Source organism: Amblyomma mixtum, chromosome 6, assembly GCF_055824585.1.
Source record: "Amblyomma mixtum isolate Tamu chromosome 6, ASM5582458v1, whole genome shotgun sequence".
NCBI lineage: Eukaryota > Metazoa > Arthropoda > Arachnida > Ixodida > Ixodidae > Amblyomma > Amblyomma mixtum.
In genome coordinates this window covers 148,559,143-148,584,895 of record NC_143017.1, presented here as the reverse complement: position 1 = coordinate 148,584,895, position 25,753 = coordinate 148,559,143, and the positions used below count along the sequence as shown (strand labels likewise).

The 25,753-nt window shown below is 45.5% G+C and overlaps 1 protein-coding gene across 5 annotated transcripts in view; it reads left to right on the top strand.

Moving 5' to 3' along the window:
- LOC149340733 (dopamine D2-like receptor) overlaps positions 1-25,753 on the top strand; it is a 564,508-nt gene that overhangs the window by 223,847 nt on the left and 314,908 nt on the right. The window contains exon 1 of one of the 5 annotated variants that reach the window (XM_089549572.1): positions 8,322-8,460. The exons of 3 other annotated variants lie outside the window; for them this stretch is intronic. The gene's annotated coding sequence lies outside the window, so the exon portion shown is untranslated. Of the gene's footprint in view, positions 1-8,321; positions 8,461-14,039; positions 14,060-25,753 lie in introns of those variants that run through there. One more of the 5 variants, XM_089549574.1, reaches the window with a different exon arrangement.

Genomic DNA, 25,753 nt, shown 5'->3' with positions numbered 1-25,753 from the left:
CCCCGCGGGGCCTGGAGCACGTTACTACTTGGGAGGCTTGGGAGACCCTACTGCGCTCCGAGGACCCCGCCAAGCAAGCCATCGTCGCAGGCCGTGCTGCCAGCGTCGTGGGGTTCCGGGACGTGTACGTTTGAGTGCAGTGGGACCGTGCAAGGGCCCAGAGACCTACGTGTCCTAAACTCCCATATTCCAAATAAAGTTTTCACCGCGCGACACGCCTCGTGTCTCGCTCCAAACGAAGACGCGTCCTTTGTGGCTTCAGCTTTCCCATTTGAAGCAATGAGACAAACACGTTGCAACTCTTTCGCGCAGGGAGCAGCAAACGCGTCGAAGACGGCGCAACTGGTCAAGGGTTGCACCGCTCCGCTCTACTCCACTGAGGAACATTCGTTCAGTGTGATAGTTTAGAGGCCTTGCGCAATAATGCGGCAGTACTTCGCATTGCGCTCTCAAGGGTAGCTTAAGCGTTTTCCAAGTTTTCTGCTTCAATATATCGCAAAATCAAACTGCGCTCAAATTTCGCATGAGAGTGTACGATTGTCGCAGGTGATTTTTTTTTTAATGTCAAATTAGAAAAAAAAACGCCGTCCTCTTACGGATCCCTCCTTTTATCAAATATCCTCCCACGCTGCCCAGCCAACCGGGACACCATCCTAGTTAACCTCCCTGCATTCCTCTTTCTCTCTCTCTCTCTCTCTCTCCTCAAGTACGGAAAGTAGCGGTGGCTTCTTTCAGCATCGATCCCGTAGGCTCGTCGACCGACGATATGCATCGCGTGCAAAAATTGCGCTCCTGATGCAGTCGTGCGGGGGGAAGAGGAGGCAGAGTTGGCATCACGCTGGCTGGGGCGCCGTGGAAGAGTGCGCTTGGCTCCTATCTACGCACGGCTCCACTGCCCAATGAGCTAATGGCATTACCTCTCGCCGGAGCATGCTTCTCGGTAGCCGTCGATTCGGCAACCTCGAAAATTTAATCAGCGACGGGGGCAGGAGAGTAAAAGCGGAAGTTGAGGGGTAGGACGGAGCTTAGATGCGCACCCAGGAGCTGCGCTTGAAGCTGGCGCACGTTTTTTGCTGCAGGTCTTTTTACTTTCTTTTCGTTTTAACCGAAAGTCCCAGATAGTGTTTCCATCGCTTGTTTTGTTTTTCTTCCTCCTTTCTTTGGACTCCTTTCCCTAAGAACCGATAGGCTGTGCTGCAATGATGCGAGAATAGGCTTGCCCCAGATATGCATAACAAAGGAGGCTGTACATGGAATGTCTTTACTTTGTTTTTGCTATTGCCCGAAAGCGATGCCGACTATCTTAAGGCTGCTGCTACGGAGAAAGAGCTATTTTGGGAATACATTACTCGCGCTGCTTCCCGCGTCATATGCACGATGTGGTGAATGCGAACAATACTGGCCGTGAGGCACGATGCATCGTTGTTATTTGCTTCGGGGAAGATAAGAGGAATACAAGGGAGGTTCTCAGACAGCGTTTACGGCATGACGCATATGTTGTTTGGCCTGACGTAAGTGCGTGTAGTATCAGCTTTTGAGCGCCGCTAGCGTTATTTGTAGGTGCAGCCACGCTGTATTGTTCGTTCTAGGAGCGAGTTGAGGGGCCAAGTGAAATTAGAACTGTTTATTCTGGAAGTAAACACTGCCTTGCTTGCTTGGAAAAGAACTAAAACTGCTGTCCGGGAAGCGATGATGGGAGTAAAAATTGTAAGGTAATGCGAGAAAGGAAGCGATGGGAACGGGAAAGGAGACAGCAACTCGACAAGGTGAGAATTAGCATGTCTGTGACAACAGGCAACGCCTGCGCTGGTTTAATATAGGGTGCTTCTGCGCTGGTGTGAAAGCTACGCGACTGCAGAGCGTGTGGCAGTTAAGCCAAGCTAGGAGAGGAAATCTTGCGGTGTTGGATAAGGTTCTTGCAAATGTTTCGGGTCATTTCATCTGATATTGACTGAGTCATTTCATCGCACCGTTTTTTTAAACATCTCGGTTTACCTGCATTAAGTGCCTGCCTACTAATTGTTTCGCCGCTCTCAAAGTTACGATTATCAATCACGTTATAAGGCGTTGCAGAATCAGTGGTCGTATCCGCAGTGATAATTCCGCTGTCTTATGCTTATTCATAATTCACCGTCATCTTCCTTAAACACGGGCTGTGCACGCATTAATAATGCTGAGCCACACACCGCATGTAAATCCACGGACTGGATTCCAAGAGAAAGCGACCCTAGCAGGAGGCGGCAGAAAGTTAGGTGGATGGAGTACATTAAAAAGTTTGTGGCGAAAGGTGGCCGCGGCTGGCATAGGACAGGATTAATTGGAAGGATGTAGGAGAGGCCTTTGTCCTGCAGTGAGCGTGGTCAGGCTTATAATGATGATGATGATGATTGTGCTGACGGTAATGATGACTTCACCTGCGGGCGTCGCAGTGCTGTTTCTGTAGCATCCCCTAGCCTCGAAATCTCCGAAGGGTAAGGATGACTTTTCTCCGCCTCCATAAAAACTTTGAAAGTCCCAGAATGGTACAGGACCTCCGCTACACTACACGGTCCAGCGGTAGATTCGGTGACGTCACGTAAATGAATGTCTCGTTCATGTCCAGAGCCATTGGATTGCATTGCCGTAGCTCTGGAAGGCTGGTTCTTCTAAGATACTTGAGTTGAGGAGAGAAACAGCAAAAAGGCAAAGCCAGGAAAGGAAAAATTCTGCAGCTGGACGAGGAAAGGAAAGATTACAAGCGAAATGGTGAGACAATCACGTGAGCAAAGCCCAAACCATCGCGTACCGGCTATTATCAGCAGAGACCCAGAAAGCCTATGTATGTTGACCGAACGATATCCAAATGTGGAAATGCTGCCAAGCAGAGTATAATTTAAGACGCAAAGGATGACCACACTATCTCGCTGATGTGTGCACCTCGCCTACTGAAAATGTCCAGAAGTGGTAAGCGTGAGTGAATCACTGCATGTGCTATCGAAGCTCATAAACATGCGTTCCTGATCGTCAATGCGCCTGCACGACTGTATTAGGCTCTAAAATTACTTCAAGCCTGGAAGAAGCTACTCGAAAGGCCACGCTCAGCGCCGAACACCGAGGAAATTAAAAATTCTTTTGTGAGCAGGATAATGCTGTCTGAAGCGAACGCGTGGTTACATGGGCTTTTGCCTTTTTTGGTCTGCTCGCTTTTGAACTATCTCCTGTTTTACGCTGTGTTCTTCCTACATGCACAAGGGGTAAAATATCCGAAATATTGGAAGGTTCACAAATGAACGGTGTATCGATACGTGAGGCATGAAGGCTGTGAAGAAAGCAGGCGCGAAATCAATGCAGAGACGACAGAGAGCTAGCGGAAAGAGGGTACAAAATTACTCTTCAGCGCAATAAATCAGTTGTGTGAAAAATTCCCATTATTCTACATGCAACTGTAGCGAAAAACCGTTTGAGTGTGTGCAAGCAGCAGCGGCAATGTTGAGAGACGTATGCTTGTGTGCTTGGTTAAACTACAAACGTTGAAAGACACGCAAGATAGTCGCAGAGATGAGCAGCAACACCGCTAAGCGAAAATAGAAAGCAACCGATTCGAAGTCACTTCTAAACTTTCCAACAGCAGCTATACAATTAATGATCAGAGGAAATGTCAATACCGTGCCGTGACTTAGCTTCTTCCGAAATTCTCCTTCGGAGCCAATAAGGCACACATTCCATGTTAGCTTCTCCGAGTCCCTGAACACAGGACATACAACACTGGAGCTGCAGATGATCCGCGCTACCATTAAGGCCGTTGAAATTTGTCTCTTTATTTTACGTTGGTTTTACGTTGGGTCCTTTTTACATTTCCAGCGCGCTTAGAGTCGTTACTCTAAACTGTGTGGCCTGTTTAGTTTTATTTTGTTCAACGCGACAGGGGCCTTTTTGATGACTGGAACGCGGCGAGGAACCAAGCCCGCATAAGGGGTTTTATTTCCTTGACTTGCGCTATTTTAACGACGTAAATGTTCAATGATTATGAACGTCAGGAAAATCGATAACACACGGCGCTGTAGCGCAGTCTAACGCCCACCGTTTATTTTCTTTTTGCATGTTCATTTGTGCCGATAGGCTCGGAATCATGCTAAGCTTAATTGTGATGAAAGATTAGGTAAGTGTGTGTAACGTTGCACGTCGCAAGCTGTATTTGCCTCAAAGGATGAATTGAAAACACTTGTCACAACGTTAGACCCGTCGGAGACGTCCGCGTCAGAAACCCGACCCAAGAAAGCATGTCTGGCGAGGAAGCGGTCTGGTCGCACTACATGAAAAAAAAAAAATGTATAAAGAAAATGTCACCGGGCACCAGGAAAGATAATGGCGGTGAAGAAAGAGACGAGCAATCATCATAAGTAAACTAAAAGAAAACATGCCGGCACGTCCTTTGAGATCAAAGGTCATCCCGACTGACTCCCTGGAAACTTTCAGTGAACAACACAGCATCCGAGAAAAACGCGCTTCATTGATGCCAGAATCAAGTACGCAAGCTGAAGATGGACGGCGGGAAGAACGCCTCCTCTGAGAAGGGCCTATAATGTGTCTCCTCCTCTCCTAACGAGAACTTATGGCGTTTCTCGCTCGTCTAGGCTCCGAGGATTCGGATTGAGCCCTAAAACTCCCAACTGGGGGAGGGGGGTTGGACAACGCCGACTCTTTATATTCACGTTAGAGGACGGCTTAAGAGCGCCAAAATCAAGAGCCCATAACTGAATGCCACGCCGTACAGATAAATTTCAATTTATACTGAAGGGGCGAACGGTCTCCAAACTGAGCCGCTTTCAGCTGGAGGCTCTAACTAAACTTGGGATGCGAAAAGTGTGAGGAAAGTGTGTGGCTGGGCTGACGCTGGCGGTTAGCGAGTTAACTGTGGGGTCCGCCGGCCCGACGTTGAGTTATGATTAAGCGGGTACGGGGCAGCTAGCGAGCGGATGTCGGGCCGCTTGTCAGCTATGAAAAATTATTTGCGCTCGTTACCAGTGCAGTTAAGGCAGTCTACCCCGCCAACATGTTTCTATACTTCGCGTTGCATGCAGCTATTAACGACTGTAAAAGTGGATGTAACGGCGGCGTACTGGGCTTGGCTTACCGAAACATGCCAGAGGAATAAAGAATCAGTGTTACTTAACTAGATATCAAGCAGCTAGCCACCAAATATGGTCTGCCTTATTAGATTTTACAGCAAGCTGGTGGCAGCTAAAGCTGCCACTCGCTTTAGCTTTTTCTTTCTTGAGAGCGGTTAGTGATTGGCCCTCGCCTAAGATCTGTGATTAGCCCTCGCCTAAGGGATGTGTTTTTCGCTTTCGATATTCATTTCGCTCCATGCCAACACTTAATTTCTTCGAGCGCATGCTGATACTCACCGCTGGTGCTCCGCCTAGCTTGGAATAGATAAATAGACGCATTTCTTCCAATTGCGAATATAACGCTGCATGCAGCCACCGCGGTGGCTCAGTGGTTATGGTGCTCGGCTGCTGACACGAAAGACGCGGGTTCGATCCCGGCCGCGGCGGTTGAATTTCTTTGGAGGAGAAATTCTACAGGCCCGTGTACTGTGCGATGTCAGTGCACATTAAAGAACCCCAGGTGGTCGAAATTTCCGGAGCCCTTCACTACGGCGTCTCTCATAGGCTTAGTCGCTTTGGGACGTTAAGCCCCATAAACCAAACCAAACCAAACCTTAATGAGGGATACTTAGCAAAACATTTGCTGGCGTAATTAGCCTAGGGCTTACTTAAAAGAGCCATCTTTTCTCTCCTCCTTCTTCTTTCCTTCTTTCTGTCTTTCTCTTGCTCTTATTTTTTCTCTGCTTCTTCTCCTTCTTTCTTTTCTTATCCTCTCTATTCTTTCTAGTTTTTTTTTTCTTTTTCCTTGTTCTTCGAATTCCGTCCCTTCTTATTCCTCTTAGTCTTCGCCTGCTTCGGGGCTTGGCTTGCCTTGGCTTGTGGATTTATTCTACGACAACTACAACTCTAACTACGATGGGCTGCTTTGCACGACGACCCAGGGTGGGCTCCCACTAACGGCTCTCAACGTAAAACAGACAGAATATGCGAGCGCAACCGAAGACTTGATCAGCAGATGTTTAACGCCTCGGAACGACCACGAGCCTTCATCCAAGGAATTGTGTCAAGTTGACACAATACAGCCATATATAGGAAGTCTGAAGTTTTGCAAACATCTAGGGGTATACAGAACCCCAGGGAGTCGAAATTTCCAGAGCCCTTCACTACGGCGTCCCTTATAGCTTGAGTCGCTTTCGGACGTTAAACGCCCATAAACCCTAAACCATAAACAACGACTTCGACCTTTTTGCTAACTTGCTCGTGGCTTACCAACATGCTTACATTTAGTGCAAAGATACTTAGAGAAATAATAGCTCACTAAAGAGGGCTGGAGAAACAAGAAGACGCACACAAGCGCCAACTTTCAACTGGGGCTTCATTGCTAGATCGGCAGTGTGTGTGCGTGCGAATATATATACATCAAAAATTATTTCTTGGCATCTCATTGATTAATATAAGATAAAGTCACCAGAAATTGAAAAACATATTTTTCAATTTCTGGTGGCTTTATCTTATATATATATATATATCTTGCAAAAGACCAGCCCTTGGTCGAGACGTTCAGTAAATCTGTTAAGTTTTTCAATGTGACTTCCCCAACTTATTATATTTTAAATCAGTTGCCTTGAATATTGTGATATCCCTTATATATATATATATATATATATATATATATATATATATATATATATATATATATATATATATATATATATATATATATATATATATAAATTTACCACCAACATCCCCAAACTTATTCTCTTCTGTAGTGACTAGAGTACTGTGTACCTTTGCCTTTGGCGTAACGCTTTGTCAAATCATTTTTCGATGGGTTGTAATAGTTTTCACCTAGCACCTTTGTTTTATTTAAATTTTTGTCGCCTTTCTCTCTCTATGTCACTACTACCTATCCTGTCGGTCGCGAAACTCCGCAAAGGTGTCGCATTCGCCGGTCGTTGGACATCACTCTGTCAATATTTACTTCATTCTCCCCCAAAAATTATGACATTCGGTTAATCCTGCATTCTTAGCATTTCTTCGCTGCTCTAAGCCTTAGTTCTAGGTGTGTGGTTTATTACCCGCCTGTTTTGTTCAGCGCTTCACGTTTTCCAAGCTTACCGATTCTTATGCATGCATATATTGTTTTGGCTGGAGAACGGTGACGATAATGGCTGCTTGTTACATCTTTACCCGCGTGCTGTCAGGAAGGGAAAAAAGAAGAAAATATAAGCAAGTAATCGAAGTCTTTGGAAGCAGTGTGCATGACGCCAAGATGAAAGGGGGTCTGAGGAAATAACGGGACAGTGCCTACGGCCACTTTCAGTCGCTGGGCATTAACGAGAGAAGGACTTCACTCTCTCCATGTTTTTTTTTTTTTATTGCTGCACTGTCCGCACTCAGTGACGCTCATAAGTAAGAAGTAAAAGGGACAGCACATCGGACAGCGAACTATACCCTCCGGCAGTTGCTGGTTCTACTCACACTTATCCTCGCCATGACGATTGGTTTGTTTATATCGTAAAAAGTTTGGGCCTGATACCAGAGGCACGGCCTCTCAATGGAGGCGCACTTGGGCTCTCCATTGAGCGGCCGTGCCAGAGGTAGCGAGGTCACTTTTGATGTTTTTGGGAGGCACGGGCCTTCGGGGGGTCTTCAACTGTCACAAGAAGGAAAAAAAATCGCCAGCATAATTAATACAAACTAAGTCCACCGACACCTTACCACCGTCGCAAGGCATAACAAACTCGTGTAACCGTGGTAGCACGCATGAATGAAAAGTGGCGTTCAAGATTATCCTGGAAGTTATAGCAATCACCAAAACATTTGATGAATATAAAATTTCAATAAATGAAGGCGCATAGGCTGCGCGCTGCTCTGCTCCTCCCAATGCTGTCCACAGAATTTTTACTATGAGTTAGACTTGAAATTAAAATACGTTGCGTAGCAAATGCCTGCTACGCGGCAGGCATATGTGAGAAAAAAAGAAGGTATCAGGCCTTTTTCATTTCAAAAAACAACCACCTGAGCAACATCTAATTTTCTTTTATCTTTTCACAGTTAACCTCCATGGACAGAAACAAACTCTTTGCAGCATGGATCCACGCGACTTCACCGTTCTTCTACTGATTTTCTTTCTCTTCTGGCATGAGCATGCATTCTGTTTTTGTCGCTTCCATACACTGTACGAGAAGTCTGCGTTGGCTTTTAATATACGACAATTGTTTCGAAACTTTAGGCAAAGCTATTTCTTTATTGTTTTTTTTTCTGCCTCTCACAGCGCAGTCGGGCATCAGAACAGAAGGGCGAACGAGACATCATTAAGGCCACTGCTACGGTAGAAGCGACAAAGCACGAAAGCTGCACTGCAGTAAGCCTAGAAGTTGAAATAACTCTAAGCTAAGCTTTCAGTTGGGATGACATGTCGAGCTCTCATTAAAGTTCTTCCTCGTTTTCTCTCTCTCTTTTTCTCTCCGGGTTGCTCGGAGGACGCAACGACTGAACAGAACAGGAAGGAATGAGTCGTCGTCGTCATTTGTTGTTTCTTTTTATCTCAGCCTCCCCGACAACAGTTGCAAGCAGTGGCTTGGCATTTTTCGTCTCGCGAGATCTCTGATTCATGCGTGCTTGTTGCAAGAATGGGCCACGCTGCAGTGCAGTCGGGGAGGGTTAGTCTGCTGCACCAAGCGTAATTACCTTTTATAGTGCGAAAAGGCCTGAAAATTTTCACTCTGCACAGTACTTGCAGTTGTCGTGCACTGGTAGACTGGTTTCAAATTAACTGCGCTTTACTTTGCTTCAGGTTATATATCTTAGGTTATACGTGTGAATTAGCCGGTGTCTCAACAACTCAGCTATGGGGGAGAATCGAATCGCTTTATTTTCAGCATAAACTAAATGGCTGTGACGGTGATAACTCAGTCGAGAAACTTAAGACAATCCCATCCCAAACCAAGCGTTCCACGTGGGCTTGAAATTTGAAATCATACCTTCGATGACGTCACACTAAACTTCTCGGCACTTCTTTGGGGAATTGAGAAGAAGCGCAAAGTTCAATCGTCGATTTCGTCACTATTTTTAATGCTAGTGCAAGAACAATTGACATGCTTTACCTCCAGCCTATATAGATTTGAATCCTTCAATATCGCGAGATTCTTAAAAAGTGGTGCGGTTACCCTTTAAGAGAGTCTTCACTTGTAGGGGCGTGACGCGTCGTTCCATACATCGAATTACAAATGAAATAAGAGTTCGATGTGCAACGGGACTGCCCTGTACTTTTAAGCGGTATTTTCGAAGGGAAAATTGGTGCGTTCGGTATAGCCAATGTTCTAAATATACGGGTTCGATATTACCGGATATATCCCATATATCCGACTTCTTAGTAGTAGTAGTAGTAGTAGTAGTAGTAGTAGTAGTAGTAGTAGTGGTGGTAGTGGTGGTAGTGGTAAGTTGGTAGTAGTAGCAGTGGCAGTAGTAGTAGTAGTAGTAGCAGTAGTAGTAGTAGTAGTAGTAGTCCTAACCAGAGCGTCGCTGCCGTGAAAACCATCCGGAGGGTTGCTATGGTGGAAGAAAGAGGGAGAGTGCGAAAGCTGAGTAATGTGGCACGGTCCATCTGCGGCGGCTTCTGCGTAACGCGCCAACCCGGGGAGAGGCTGGGCGACTGTGGCGCCGGGAGCCTGGAGCGGCGAATTGGAGAATTAAGGGCGTTAATCGAAAAACAAGTACCTGTTGAAAATCTAAAAAGAGCGCCTGTAACTATACATATCTGCATATTGCTCTCAAATTTTTTGCTTCTATATACCGGGAAGTGAAAATACTTTAACGGCTGTCGCTGAATCTCGCGTTACACATTGCTAACCATCCTAAGCGCTTTTTTGTCATTACATTAGCTTTTTACTAAGTATGATCGGTAGAAAACGCCTCATGCTTTGAGGGTATCCTTGCACTTCATTCTTGCACTAAGCGAGCAGAGTATCCTTCCCTTGCACGGAGCAGGATCGGTATTGAAACGAAGTAATCTTGTGCGCTTTTTGTTTTCCACAACACCGATTCCTACCATAAAAAAAAGTCAGCTTTGTGATTTTGGAAATACATCATTGTTACAATCATAACTAGAGACGATTATATAGCCGTTGGAGTCGCAATGAACTGCGGTTCTAGTGAATATACGGATTCGTTAAATAAAGAGAAGTATACGCCGAAGTGATTAATCTCTTAATGCATGTGTGCCACAAAACGAGGCTTTTAAACGAGTGGCGAAAAATTCCTCAGAAGGTAAAGACTGAAGAAATAGTAATTTGACATAGAATGCTTCATCTTTCGCTTCGTTAATGTGTGCGAGCCTCTGAAAATAGTAAAATATTCAAATGAAATTTTCTATATGGCATCCTTCTCTTTGTTTAAAACTTATTAGACATATTTAAATTTTGATAGTTTCTTTCCAGCTTACACCTTCCTGACAAAAAGGAGGAGAAAGGAAATTTCGAATTGCGTTAGAAAACCTACGCTTTTTTCCTTTTCCTTTTCCTTTTCCGTTTCCTTTTAAGGCAGAATGAGCACAATTCTGTTCAAATTTCATCGCTTATATTCACCGCAGTAACTACAGGACTCCTAATGGTCATAGCATAAATTCAAACGCTCGTAAATTCCTAACAACGAATAAAATTCCTTTTAAAAGGGGTCAACTATTCGGGCAAGAAAAAGGACGAGGAAAAGTGAGGCAGATTCAGGTTAGCCGAGAAAAAGCTAGTAAAACAGAGAGCCGCAAAAGCGACCTTTCATCTATCCGTAGTGACTTTAATACTGGCGCTTTCCTTTTTTTTTTTTCGCAACGTCCTCCTTCCACCGGTCTGTCTGATTTCTTCTTCCTGTTCCTTGGTTCTTTTATCCACCAACTGGGGTTGGTCCTCACGGAGTGGTCCGTATTGGCGCTCTGGTTACTGGCTCGGGCTCCTTCTCCCGGCCAAGGGTCCGCACCTGGCGAAAATGACGGTCGGGCTTAGTCGCCCCTATATTTCCAGGACAGGTGGTCTTAAAAGTTCCCTTCTCTGATTTTCGTGCTAAGCCCATGGATCACGGTGTCTGGCTTCGTCGACGTTTATGGTGACTATCGACCGGTGGTTTGGTGTTCTTAACTAATGGCCGCAATCCAGTCTCCCCACACCTGCGCACAAAAGCCCGGACGAATGGCCTTCTACGGGGAGTGGCGTTTAGGGCAAGCTCTATCTTTAGACATCCCTTGCGGGCTTTCTATCTGCAACACCGCGCGCCGCACTGTGGCCTGCGTCATTCGAACGGGGAACGGTGAGCTAGCATGCTTGCGTGCGTGTAGTGTTGATGCTTGTTATGACGGCGCCCCTGTCCTTTCTAAATATCAAATTCTCATAGGCGGCGCCAAGCAGATCTCAATCCGAACTCTTGCAGAGCTTTTTCCGACGTCGTTCTGATGTCAGTTCCCAGAAGGCAAAGAAAACAAAACATTGGGCTGTTGGTCTTGGGCAGGCCATCTTGTCAACCGACGCGATTCCAACAGTGGAGTAGTGCCGATGTAGCTGCGAGCTCATAAGAAGCGTACCCCAAGAAGGCAGCCCTGGATATCGACAGGAAGCGATATTGTTCGCTCCGGTAGGGGAAGCTGGCGCTGATGGCTGTGAGTAAAGAAACGTTGCTTCCTCACTTATTATGAGGAGGCGTAGTGAGGAGCTCAACGTGGGAATGAGAGAGGAACTAATGCTGTAGTCTAGTTGAAAGTGATTTTAGCTGCCCGACATATCTCGGGTTTTATTCTTGTTTTTCTTTTTCCTCTGATGTCTCTCTACAGTCTCTCCTCCGTTTCCACCCCCTCGCCATCCCATTTTTGTGTAGACATGTGAATTAGAAAATATTACTTCTGAGAATCACGTCAGGCACATCAATAATGCGTACAGTTTGGGGAAAAACGCATAAGGTACCGGCACGATACCACGTTGCTGATTTTTCTGATTGAACTGGCCTCATTTAAGGTCTTCGAGAAACTGCTATTAGAACGGAATAAATCTCCACTTGCCCGCTCTCGTGGTATCTTGCACTACAGAAACGGGGCAAGCATCTGGGACGCTGAGGTCTTCGTAGATAACAGCAGACATAGCCTAACATTTTGGCTACAAATTATTCGGTCACGACCATTTACGTTCCTAACTTATGATACAACACAAGTAACCCCGGCACCATCTTAGTTTTGATTAGTACTGTTGCCACGTAAATATTTCTAACTCCAGTGAGCTTAAAAAGGCCCCAGCAATACTTTGAAGGCTTTCGGGGAAGGTGCTCACCAGGAATTTTCGAAAGTGATTTTGATTCTCTTCATAAACAAAATTGCTGGCGATTTCACCCGCACTAATACAGTCGGCTAGGTGTGCACACCTCGTACTTTTCGAATTGTTCCATTTGGTTTGAATGCTGCTGCCACGCACCAGTGTGTGACAATTGTGTTTCTGTTTTGGTAGGGTTACAAAAAGTGCTTCATGGTGCGAAATATGTGTTGGCACTCCTTTTAGCGTCTCGTCCTGCATCGCGTTTGGAGGCCGCGTTCCGAGGAAGCCCGTCCTTTGTTTTACCTCAGCACATTTTCGACTCTGGACTCCCGCGTAGTGTAGCATTCAGAGCACGACGCTCACCTTTGTCTGCATCTATGGCCCCGCCGCAACGCGAGTGATGTTTCACGCCGCCGCTGGCGGTTGTATTGTAATTGCGGCTGCTACTACTGTGTAGGCTTGCAGTATGCCGCGTCATCTAGTCATTGCAGGATGTTTGCATGAGAGATGTTTCAAGACCTTTGGCGGTGTCTTTTCCTACCCCGCGTCCAACCTGATGATGACAAAGTTAGCGCGTGGTGCGAGCTATGTGTGCGGGGTCGTCACGGGATCGCGCGCGTGACAAGACTACTACAATTGCGTTTAGGCCGGGAACATTTGTGTTAGCAGCTAGCCCTTTAAAAAATTCCATACATACGGTTTTTTTCTTTGTATATAACTAATATGCACAACTAACTTCCATAAAGGTTCGTAACTAACTTACTTAGACTACTGCTGTTCTAAAATATTCCTGCCACGCAGTGATACACATGCCTACATGCCGCCAACCGCTTTCCATCAAACAGCCAATTGCAGTATTTCCGCACGAACTCAATGATAAGAACGTCACCACGTGGCTTTGAAAAGCTGAACTAAATAGCCGACTTAGGGGCTAGTTACATGCTGCGCGTGCGATAAGTACTTCACTATTCGTAAGAACATACAAAACATAAACCCAAAACTGAACAGTATTTCCCTCAGGTTTATCGGCAGCCTCCTAAAGAGAAACTGACAGCGTCTAGATCTCAACGAAAGTTGCGGAATTTCGTCTCATGAATACAGATGGGTGCTGGTCACACTGCAGGCTCCAAAATGTGCAGCTCGAATGATAGTTCGCTTTGCTTGCCAGGCCGATATGGCTGTTAGCAGCGAGTATCACACCAAAACGTCCTTTTCTTGGTTTTGCTACGTGATAGGTACTCTGTAAATCGATTCAAGCAAGTATTACCTTTTTCTCGATACCGCTTACTAGTGGATCCTTCGTTGGCTTACCTTCGCTTCTGAATGTTTCCGCGCGCAGACGTATCGACCAACAGTACGCGCTCTATATTTCATGCCGCCATGAAACGCTAACACCATGATGCGGAGCATACGGGATTCGTCCGACGTTACAGGGGCCCTTCTAACGTGTGACAGCGTCGTCCCCAGTGTATTTGTGCGTATATAGCTTCTCGCGAGCTTCTACATTGTGCGAAATAAATACAGGATTCCGAGGCTTTCGCCTCCCATATCGGCGTGTATAAATTTTTAATAGGCGAGGATTCAGAATGAGCCTGAAAGTATTCTTATTTCTAGTTGAAGCAGTTGGCGTCCTGTAAGCGGCACCACGTTAGTTAGCCAACACAAGGCACAGCAAAGGTGGGTATGGATACAATACCAAGTTTCTTCATGAAAATGTAAATTTGTACCGAGTTTTATCATATCATTGTCCGCACACTGCAGTAGCATTAGTGAACAGTTTTTGCGTGGTTGCGAAGCACGCTTTCGTAAAAAGGGAGCTCAGTATCGTAGTCGGAAGCCAAAGGAACTTCCTGACACCGGGGTGAGGACCACCCTGACCACGTGATATCCCCCTTGTATTCTTCCCAAGTGTGGACACTTTGGGAAGGGCGGAAAGGAGAAAGGAAGTGGCACAGGCTCTATGGTTTTAATGCGCGGAAATTTTCTGCGAGACAGCAGTAATGCTACAGAAGGTTTGCTAGAGGTTCTACGAGCTAGTACATATCCCATGTGACTGCAAGAGTACGCTGTCTTCGTCTCACTGGTACCACAGATTTTTTATCGCTATAGTTTCTAAGCTTTGGCGTTACACCCAGCTTTAGCCGGATGCAACTCAAAAATTCAGCGGCAAATTCCCCTCAAACAAGACCCTGAAGCCAATGCCACCGATTGATTGTCATGAGTTCGCGATTAATTCCCATGATCCTGCCAGCCACCTGCAATGATACGCTGGCAGGTGCAAAGGTATGAAGAAAAATGTCAAGACAATCGCTACATTCCATTGACTGGAGAGCCTCTTTAAAAGGCATTTGCGGCTGCTTTCTTGAGTTCTAACCGCCGATATAAATAGAAGCAGTTATATTATGTATCCAGCTGTGTCTTGAAATCTGCATTGTTATTTTGAAGCGAATAGCTTCACTGGGCACGTTAACACAGCGCTTCGTGTGAGCCACCCCTCGGCGCCGCCGTGGCGCGCGCTACGTCGCCACTTCTCCTCGCCACCGGTTTACCCCTCGCCGCTGCCGCGCGGTCGCCGCCGCCGTCCCAGGAGGAGAAGGTTCTTTCGCAAGGCGTTGCGAGAACGCGTGAGCGGCGGCGGCGGCCACACAAGAGGCTCCGGGCTACGTCGCGCGCTACGTCGCCACTTCTCCTTCTCGCCACCGTTTTACCCTTCGCCGGTGCCACGCGGTCGCCGCCGCCGTCGCAAGAGGAGAAGGTTCTTTCACAAGGCTTTGCGAGAACGCGTGAGCTGCGGCGGCGATCGTAGAAGAGGCGCAGACATTCGCCATGGAAGAAGGAAAAAAAGACGCAGAAGTGGTAGCGAGGGAGTTGGCTACTGCGCGCTCGCTGCCGTTTGCCCTTTTGTTGCAGCCGCGTGTTTACCGCAATTGCTGCGCATACGGAAGGAGGGCTAATAACGCGCTTGCCTGCATCGTTATCGTGGTGCTCCTAGTGCATTGTGCGCGAACTGCGACAACCATGACGTCAAACAAAGCATAACTGCAGATTTTCGTTTGTATATGCAGGCTTAACTAGAGCTAAGGCACTGCCAATTTTTTTCTGGTGGCATTTATTTTATTTACCCTTTTCGAATCATCTTTCGTTCGAATTTGGTTCAGTGCACTCTCGACGGAAAATATAATACTCTCTAGAAAAAAATATTGCCTTGATTGCACATCGGTGGGCGGAAAGCAATTTCGCCAACAATGTATGGCGCTACAGCGATGCGATTAAAACGTCGGTTTACTTTTTGAGCGGTATTGATTTATTGTCGGTCAATACGGCGTTCCGCTGCGTAGCTTTATATACAGCGGGTTCCTGTTAGCTTTTATTCCAAGTTTAAATGACGTCGGTATCGCTTCCATTGTTCCTTCGGGCGGACATATCTTTGTGCGGTTAATTGCTTCGGCCAGTTTAATCTTGAAGGCCAACAGCGCAACGACGCAGACAAAGTAGAAGAAAACACAGGACAAGCCAATGTTCGTTGAATGGGACGGTAAACTGTATACCCAAAAAGCGGCTGTTTGCATTGGATCTAGAGTGGCACCAGCGATTAGCGATATTTTTTTGTCCTTTGTTGATCGTGGCATCCAGGAAAATCTGTCTGGAATGGCGTCACGAATCTTTCGTTACGTCAATGACTTTTTAATCTTTGTAGAAAAAACTAACTTTTCTAGGCGCATGACTGATGTACTAAAAGTATTTAAAGAAAATGCTTTAGGTCTAGAGTTCACCACTGAGGTCACGGTCGGTAGCAAGCTACAATTTTTAGATCTGAGTTTGAAGGTGGAGACGGGACAGGTCTGTTGGGAATATTGTCGAAGGATGGGAAAACCGCTGTTAAATTATAAATCGCATCATTCCAAAACAGTTAAAACAGGAATTGTTGTCTCATCTCTTTTATTTATTTCATTTATTTATTTCATAATACTGCAGGCCACTGCTTGGCCCAAGCAGGAGTGAACTTACATTGTTACATAACTAAAAGAATAAAATTATTCAATATTAGAAGCACACAGATACCAAAAGAATAAAACCAAAAGAATAAACTTATACAATGTTAGCAGCGCACGGGTACCAAAAGAATAAAACCAAAAGAATAAACTTATACAATATTAGCAGCACACGGATACAAAACATACATATAAGCAATATTATTTATTTATTTTATTTATTTAAATACCCTAAAGGCCCAAGTGGGCATTACATAGGGGGGGGAGGGCATGAAAACAACACAATACAGATTATTGGCACACAGTAGTTAACAAATACAAAGAATAACTATATACAAATTGCAAGTACACATCACTGCAGTCGCTGAAAGATACATAGGTTGAGCGTATAAGACAATGCTTCGACAATACTGAAAATATCACTGTGAATTTTGAAGGCCAAGGTGCGATGAAAGTTTTGTTTGGAAATGTGATAACTCAGTTTCAGAAACTATGTCAGCCGGTAACGAGTTCCACTCTGCCATAGATAATAGTAAGGGTGATGTTTGATATTTCAGTGTTCGTGCGAAGATGGGTTGCACTTTGTGGGAATGATCAGACCGGGATGAAACATGATGGGCAGGGGCGATGCGATCAGCTGTGAACGGGGAGCCATCGTAGTACAAGGAATGAAAAAACGATAAACGAGAGAACTTGCGTCGAGTGATAAGGTCGGGAATACTGATAGTTTGCTTCAATAATGACACACTTTCATACGGTGAGTATGAAGAAAGGATGAACCTGACAGCTTTATTTTGCACAGACTCAAGACGGTTAATTAATGAAACGCTACTTGGACTCCATATTAAAGATGCGTATTCTAAAGCTGACCTTATGAGTGTAGTATACGCGCGAAGCTTTGTCTCGGGGTTGGCAAGATATAGACGACGTTTGATGAGTCCCAGTTTCTTAAATGCAGGTAAGTAGACGATTTAACGCATCAGAAAAATTTTGCGAGAAAAAAACATATTCCGGTAACGAATTCCAATCTTGCACTGTTCTAGGGAAAAAAACTGTATTTAAAACTGTTAGTTTTGGCGAAAAGGGGAGTAAGTGAATGTTCATGAACGTTCCGAGTCCTTCTCACTAGAGGACGCTTAATGCACTCCGTTTGTCCTCATTATCAAAATCTTGTATCCATATGGCAACCAATAGCTTCAATGAACAAGTTAAAAGGTTGAAAGAAGCTGTATACCCGGATGGTGTTATGTTATTGGGCTGTAACAAGGTAGCCAAAAAGCTTAAGAATCCGTATTTAGTGCCTAGTCCGGGAAAAGAGAAGGAAAGAAAAAAAGTTTGCCATTCTCCCTTATGTAAGTACATCGCCTGTCACAATCTTAAAAATGTGGCAAAAAGGTATGGCGTAGGGGTTGTTTTTTCCGCACCCAAGAAACTTAAAAGGGTTTGTGCTGTTTTGGAAAAAAAGCTGAGCAACGAAAAGAATCTGAAACAACTTGTGGGGTTAAGCACGAAACAATGTATGTGCCATGCGCAGAAGAGGTACTATACAATATCCCAATGTCATGCGGACAAATATATATCGGGCAGACGGGGCGTTGCATCAACACACGTTTGAAAGAGCATGCAAATAATCTGGAAGCTAACAAATCTAATAATCTAGTTGACCATGTTCGAGACTGCCAATCTTGTTTTCCTTCACTGCCTTACTGTGATATCCTCTACAAACACCCGTCCCGATTAACACGTGAGATTATGGATGCATATCACATCAGGAAAAAAACAAGGTTATGCGTCAGTAAGCCATCTGTTTCATTATATGACAGTGAGGTTGCATACCTCGATGCCACGTAGAAACATGGGTTTTGGCTCTGTACTAGCTGATAAGTTGGCCACTTTTTCAATAAAATTGTACTGCTTTCCTTGAATAAATTTCAGTTGTGAGTCAGCGCTTGTCCTGTGTTTTCTTCTACTTTGCCTGCGTCGTTGCGCTGTTGGCCTTCAATATGTACCACCAACTCGCCCGTTTGGGTACAGTTTCATCTGTCATCGCACACACAAGTGCCATGCACGCGTTCGAAGATTGTTTAAAACAATAGAAATTCATTTGTCACGGCGCCTTCGTTTGTCATTTTAACTGCTCCAGTTTTTGTCTTGCGCTCAAGTCTCCATTTCGTTACTAATAAAGACAACACTTCACTGATGAAAAAACTGTAGCGCTCGAGACAAGGACACAACGAAGACGACAACACATGCGCTAACTTTCAATCTGGTGGTTGAAAGTTAGCGCATCTGTTGTCGTCTTCGTTGTGTCCTTGCCTCGAGCGCTACAGTTTTTTAATCATGAGAAACCAACTCGCCCTAACATCCACCCTGAACACTTCGCTGTCACAAAACGTGCGCCAGATTTTCTGAGCGGCAATTACTGTAGTCTGCAGTGATTAAATCAGGGAAAGGGCCATTTTGCTTGACGACGTTGGTTCGCAAAGAAAAAAAAATCTTGATCAGCCTTCTAACTGTTTAACAAAGAGTCCCACCAAAACCAAAAAAAGAGAATGACATAAAAAAGTCATTCTAGGCTTCAGCAACAGGTTTAAGTGATCAACATCTTTCATTGAATTGTTTAGCAGATGCTCATGCAGTATGCAGGGCGTTTCACAGGTTTGGTTTATGGGGTTTAACGTCCCAAAGCGACTGAGGCTATGAGAGACGCCGTAGTGGAGGGCTCCGGAAATTTCGACCACCTGGGGTTCTTTAACGTGCACTGACATCGCACAGTACACGGGCCTCTAGAATTTCTCCTCCAAAGAAATTCCAGCCGCCGCGGCCGGGATCGAACCCGCGTCTTTTGGGTCAGCAGCCGAGCACCATAACCGCTGAGCCACCGCGGCGGCGCGTTTCACAGGTTTGATAGACATCTTTTGAAAGTCCAGTGTGTTTGTTGGTGGGCGTCTAATGCGTCTGCTTGATTTCGGTTCCATCTTTCCCTTTTCTTTCCTTTTCTTTTCAATCTTTTTCGCCCACTTCCTTCACCCTCATCTGGAGTAGCATGCAAGGTTAACTACTAGGCACGCCTCTCCTGTAATCGTTAAAATGTGCATCTCTTTCTCACCTAAGAGTGGTAGCAATTTTGAAAAATAGAATTTCTGAGTTCGGAGAGCGCTTTCTTCAGCATACCATTGTCAGCGGCGGCGTGCATCAGAATACAGGTACAACGTCTTATCTAACAGATTGGTTAGGTAATATTAAATAATCAACTATTTAACCCTTACAATTGGGCTCTCTATTTGTTGAGGGGTTCGTAGCCCACCGTAACTAATATCCGTATCAAGTTTTAGGCTTCCTAGAATTCCAATATCGTCGCTGCAGCCTCGCAAGGAATTTCGGGGCCGCACGGGAGGCAAATTAAAACTGCGCTGTCAGAAGGAGTGCTAGCGTGCAGTTTTGCTTACAACCGTGTGCTGCCCCAGAATTCTTTGCGCTACAGCGGCTGCAAAGAATGGCATTTTATAAAATCTAAAAATTGATATCGATATTGCTTACGGTTGCCTACCAACCTACTATTAAACGAGGAGCTTAATTAGTAATGATTAAACAATTTAGTATTCATTATTAGTTAAGCAACCTGCCAGTTGACAGTTATTCGCTATAATCTGATGCACACCATCGCTGGTAATGCTATTCAGGAGGCAGCACTCCTAAATTTCAAAATGCCCATTTTTAGAGGTTGATAACATTGTTAGGGAAACTTCCTGTATAGTGTAAAAGTTGAGGAATGCTGACACAAACCAGTGTTTACTAGCAGTTCCCGTTTCGGGACCTCGTCCTTTTCTTTCAGAGTCGTCCTGAAGAAGGCACCGAGTTGGTCTTGAAGCGTTGGGCTGCTAGTAGGTATTGATTGGTGTAACTATTTTTCTTGTTTTCTATTTCAAACCCAACCATACAAAACTTCCGTCGAATATGTTTTCGTTCAAATTGTATTTAAAGTCTTCAAGCGACGCGTAGGCAATGAGGGACGCCGTATTGGAGTGCTCCGGATTGATTTAAACCGCCTCGGTACTTCGCCTCCGTCGAAATGCGGCCGCCGCGGCCGGGATTCCCGTGACCTTGCGATCAGCAGCCGAATGCCAGAGCCACTGAGCCACAGCGGAGGGTCGATCAGCACATAGTGCGTAGAACACGTGTTCATAGTGGTGATGCAGCGAATTTTTGCGGCTATATATTACAGCAACTTTTAAACTAAGAGTTACACTAAGTGAACGCCTGCGCCACTTCATCGCCTTTGGATTACTCTTTATAAGCTATGCTTCCTACGCAAAAATTATCGCATCTAATCGAAGGTGACGGTTCTGCACAAACGAGGGCCGCTGAAAGAATGCGATGCTAGCGTGTCGGTTTACGCCCAATTATCCTCGGCAGAGCAGTGATTTACAAAGCTGGCGGTTCCTACATACACTCGCCTCACCACCAGCGCTGGTACCATGATCCGCTTAGAGGTGCAAGGTACTGTTCTCGGGGCGCATACATCAGCGATTCTTTCTTGAAGGGCTTCATTTTTTTCTTGCGGCTTGCGCAACATGGCTCACGTGTCATCGGTGTACATTCGGCGTCTCCAGATTATGAACATAACTTTCGGCAGCTCGAAATTGAAAAACTGCCTAGGTTGTAACGATGAAACCGAAAATAAATTCGCATTATTATGTTTCGGTCGAGGAAAACTTTTAACACGAATTTGTTTGGAAACTATGGAGTGAACCTGAACAGACGGGTGACACCTCCGCTGTCAAATAGGGGAACATAACCTTATGAAAGTCTTGCCTCGTATCATGAGCAGTGGCGTACGGTTCGATTCGGGAAAATTGCCACATGGACCTTTATTTTTTGTGATCCAAGCAGCGTTCCGAGTATCCGGTTTCTTCCGAGCCTGATAGCTGTACGCAGAGCTAATTTCCCCTAAATTTGAAGCCAATGGATGCCAGCACAAAACATAGAATTCCCTTTCTGGACGTAGGCGAGCTTCAAACTAGGCATGGTTAGGAAGAAAATAGTCGGCGGAAGTCTCACTGGTGAAAAACTTTTTTTTAAGTAGAGGAATCGCCCACAACAAGCCCATGGTTTATCCGATAGAACCCTGTGACGACCCAACGCCCTGTCTATTGAATTTCGAAACAAAATGAAGTGTGATTTGATTTGGTTGGCATTTCTTTTGTGCTTTTGAGATGTCGTTTGCATGCAAATGGCTCCATAATTCACCGCATCTAATTGTCTAGCTCTAATTGTCGCTGTGTCTAGAAAGCATAATTTTGGATTTGAGTTTTTTTAAATGCGCAAATTGACCAAAGCCTCTTGTGTTATTGAGCTCACATGATTTGCTAGGACTCCGTTTTAGTGTGCCGTGGTGTCTCCGTCCCTCCGGGGTAGGACAAAATGTTTGCACGCAGCCTGCCATAACGCTATTTCTTGCTCATACTGCTAGCGGGTTTGTTTGCCTTGGCGCCGTCTTGTATTCTTTTTTCTTGTTTCATGGCTTTCAGTGTCATTGTGCCTTCGATGCTGCATTGGAGTTTGGTATACTTAATACGTTCACATATGGATGAACACGTATGTCAGCCAAAAAAAAAAAAGCCTTCCCTGCAATATCAGACGGCCCTGTGTCTCTCTGGTCTGTCCATTTTCGCCATGATCACCACCGGCACATACACCCTTTGCTTCATGAAACATTCATAGCACTCATCGCCGTCACACCCAGCCAACAGCACGCGACCATCACGCCTCATCTACACGGTTTACCCCGCTTTCCCTTTCAAGGTTTGTCTCCATCGGTGGCCACACTCGTCACCGGTGCGAGAAAAGACGAGAGCACTGGCGAGAAGAAGGGTAGAAGAGAAAGAGGGGGAGGGGGGGGGTTCTTCACGCCTCCGGTATTGTGGCTAACCGTGCCAATCCTTCATCGGCTCTTCGATCTTCGAGTGGCCGTCTTCGAGGTCTTCTCTTTATGTTTCCTTCTTCGCTTCGACGTACCTCAGCAGTTTCCCAGGGAAGAGAAATAAGGAAAAGGAAAGAGCGAAAAGGGAAGAAAAAGAAAGAAAGAAGGCCGTGCCATAAATCAGCGTCGACGGATGTTAGGAAGAAGCGGCAACCGGGTGGAGGAGGAGACACCTGCTGCCTTCTTCTCGTGCGGAGAAGCCGTGCAGCTGATCCGAATGGAGTTGGCGCTAGGGAAAAGCCAAATCCGCTACACACCGCAGTTGATAAACGTTGCTCCTCGATATCTGGCGCTGCCGGCCGCCTTCATGTGTCTGCCTTGGTAGCCTTGCGGGACGCGTCGTTTTTCGTATATCGCTGATTGTTGTCTGTTGTGTTGTGTACGTCTCGCCCTCCGCTTTTTTTTTTTTCTTTTCTCGTTTGCTTGAAGGATGCTGTCCCGGCCGAAGCCGCCTAATATTTTCTCTGCCGTGTTAAGAGGCTGTCGGATAGGTGTCTCGGGGTCGGCCTGGAAGCGCAACATCGGACAGCGCTACGCGCGTCCAGGCGTGATGGGGGACGCCACGAGCCTAATGTGAGTTCTTAGCACCGGATTAGGATCATCTTCACATTGCTACAGCTTGCTTCGTTGGGTCTTTTCGACAAATCTAAAGGGCGCGATCTAGACTCCTACTTGTTTCGAATGTCTGCCTCTTTTGTTGCGTCAGCATCAGAACACGCATTAGCGCCAGCGTCCGGCGAAGTGTGCGGCGTTGGCACTGTCGTTACCGTGTAAAGCCTCGCTTGACAGGACAGGATCATTTTTTCTGGGTGACAGTGACGCGCTCCAATTGTGTCCACTGTATATGGAAGCGACCGGGTTCAGCAAACCTAATTTTATTCGAGAGCCGATAAAGAAACTGGAGGGACTTCTCCGTACCCTTCTTGATTTACAACCCGCCCCACCAAATGCAAAAGAAATGCGTAAGTGGAACTAAAATGTTGCTTCAAAAAAGTCATTCACCAATCAAATCAAGCGACATCGCAGGTATTTTTAGTTGAAGCTTTCTTTCTCCAATTTAAAAAAAAATTAATAATGCGATATCATTAGAGTTGTCATACCAAAACCCCACCGACATCGGGTCTCACGAAATTCGCTGAATTACAGAGAGGTCACGTCCCCTTGTGACGTGTCCTCAAAATCAGAACTCAAAAAATTACAAAAATAAATGTGTGGTATGTGCACAGTAAAATCACAGTACACTGTACTGATGGGAGACTTTAATGCAAAGGTAGGTAAAAAGCAGGCTGGAGACAAGGCGGTGGGTGACTATGGCATAGGTTCTAGGAACAGTAGGGGCGAGTTATTAGCAGAGTTCGCAGATAGAAATAATTTACGGATTATGAATACCTTCTTCCGCAAATGAGCAAACAGGAAGTGGACGTGGAAGAGCCCCAATGGTGTGACTAAAAATGAAATAGACTTCATACTGTGTGCTCAACCTGGCATCGTAGAGGATGTGGAGGTCCTCGGTAAGGTCCGTTGTAGCGACCACAGAATGGTAAGGTCTCGTATTAGCTTGGATTTGAAGAGGGAACAGAGGAAACTGGTGAATCGAAAGGCTATTAACGAGTTAGCATTAAGAGGGAAGGTAGAGGAATTCAGAATGTCGCTGAAGAACAGATTTTCCGCTTTAACTGAAGAAGACGACCGTAGTGTTGAAACAATGAATGATAATCTCACAGCTATCGTTACAGAGTGCGCCGCAGAAGTAGGTGGTAGGATGGTTCGACCGGATACCAGCAAGCTATCTCAGGTGACTAGAGATCTGATTAAGAAACGCCAAAGCATGAGGACGTCTTACTCCACAGACAGGATAGAACTAGCAGAGCTATCGAAGTTAATAAATAAGCGCAAGGTAGCCGACATAAGAAAGTTTAACATGGAGAAAATCCAGCATGCTCTAAGGAACGGAGGTAGCCTAAAATCAGTGAGGAGAAAACTGGGCATAGGCACTCGTAAAAACCAGATGTATGCGCTAAAAGAAAAACAGGGCAATGTCATCAGCAATATGGATAAGATAGTTGAATTAGCCGAAGAGTTTACACAAATCTATACAGTAGCGAATGTAATCATCAAGTTACTGAGGGAGGCATTCGAGCACAGCAATGGGACATCCCGCCAGTAACGAAGGAGGAAGTAAAGAAAGCCTTAGGAGCAATGCAAAGAGGGAAAGCAGCTGGTGAGGATCAGGTAACAACAGATTTGTTGAAGGACGGAGGAGAGATTGTGCTACAAAAACTAGCCACCCTGTATACGCAATGCCTTGTGACCTCGAGAGTACCAGAAGCTTGGAAGAACGCTAACGTTATCTTAATTCATAAGAAAGGAGACGTCAAGGACTTGGAGAATTACAGAGAGATCAGCTTATTGTCCGTTGCCTACAAGGTATTTACTAAGGTAATCGCTAATAGGATCAAGACAACCTTGGACTTTGGTCAACCAAATGATCAGGCAGGCTTTCGTAAACGATACTTGACAATAGACAACATTCACACTATCAACCAGGTGATAGAGAAATGCGCAGAATATAACCAACCCCTATATATAGCCTTCATTGATTACGAGAAAGCATTTGACTCAGTGGAAACCTCAGCTGTAATGCAGGCATTGCGGAATCAGGGTGTTGAAGAGTGTTATATGAAAATATTGGAAGATATTTATAACGATTGCACAGCTACTATAGTTCTCCGTAAAGTCAGCCATAAAATTCCAATACGAAAGGGTGTCAGGCAGGGAGATACGATCTCGCCAATGCTCTTCACTGCCTGCTTACAGGAGGTATTCCGGGGACTGGAATGGGATAAGAGTTAATGGAGAATACCTGAGTAATTTGCGATTCGCTGAAGACATTGCCTTGCTAAGCCACTCATGACAAGAACTGCAAAGCATGATCAATCAGTTAGACAGGCAGAGCAGAACGGTGGGGCTAAGAATTAGCATGCAGAAAACCAAAGTAAAGTTCAACAGCCTAGCAAGGGAACAGCAGTTCGCAATTGGTAGCGAGGTGCTGGAAGTAGTAAGAGAATATGTCTACTTAGGGCAGGTAGTGACCGCAGATCCGGATCATGAGAGGGAAATAACTAGAAGAATAAGAATGCGGTGAAGCGCATATGGCAGGTTCTCTCAGATCATGAATGGTAGCTTACCAATATCCCTGAAGAGAAAAGTATACAACAGGTGTATCTTACCGGTACTCACCTATGGGGCAGAAATGTGGAGGCTAACAAAGAGGGTTCAACTTAAGTTAAGGACAACACAGCGAGCTATGGAAAGAAAAATGATAGGTGTAACGTTAAGAGATCGGAAGCGGGCGGAGTGGGTGAGAGAACAAACGCGCGTTAATGATATCCTAGT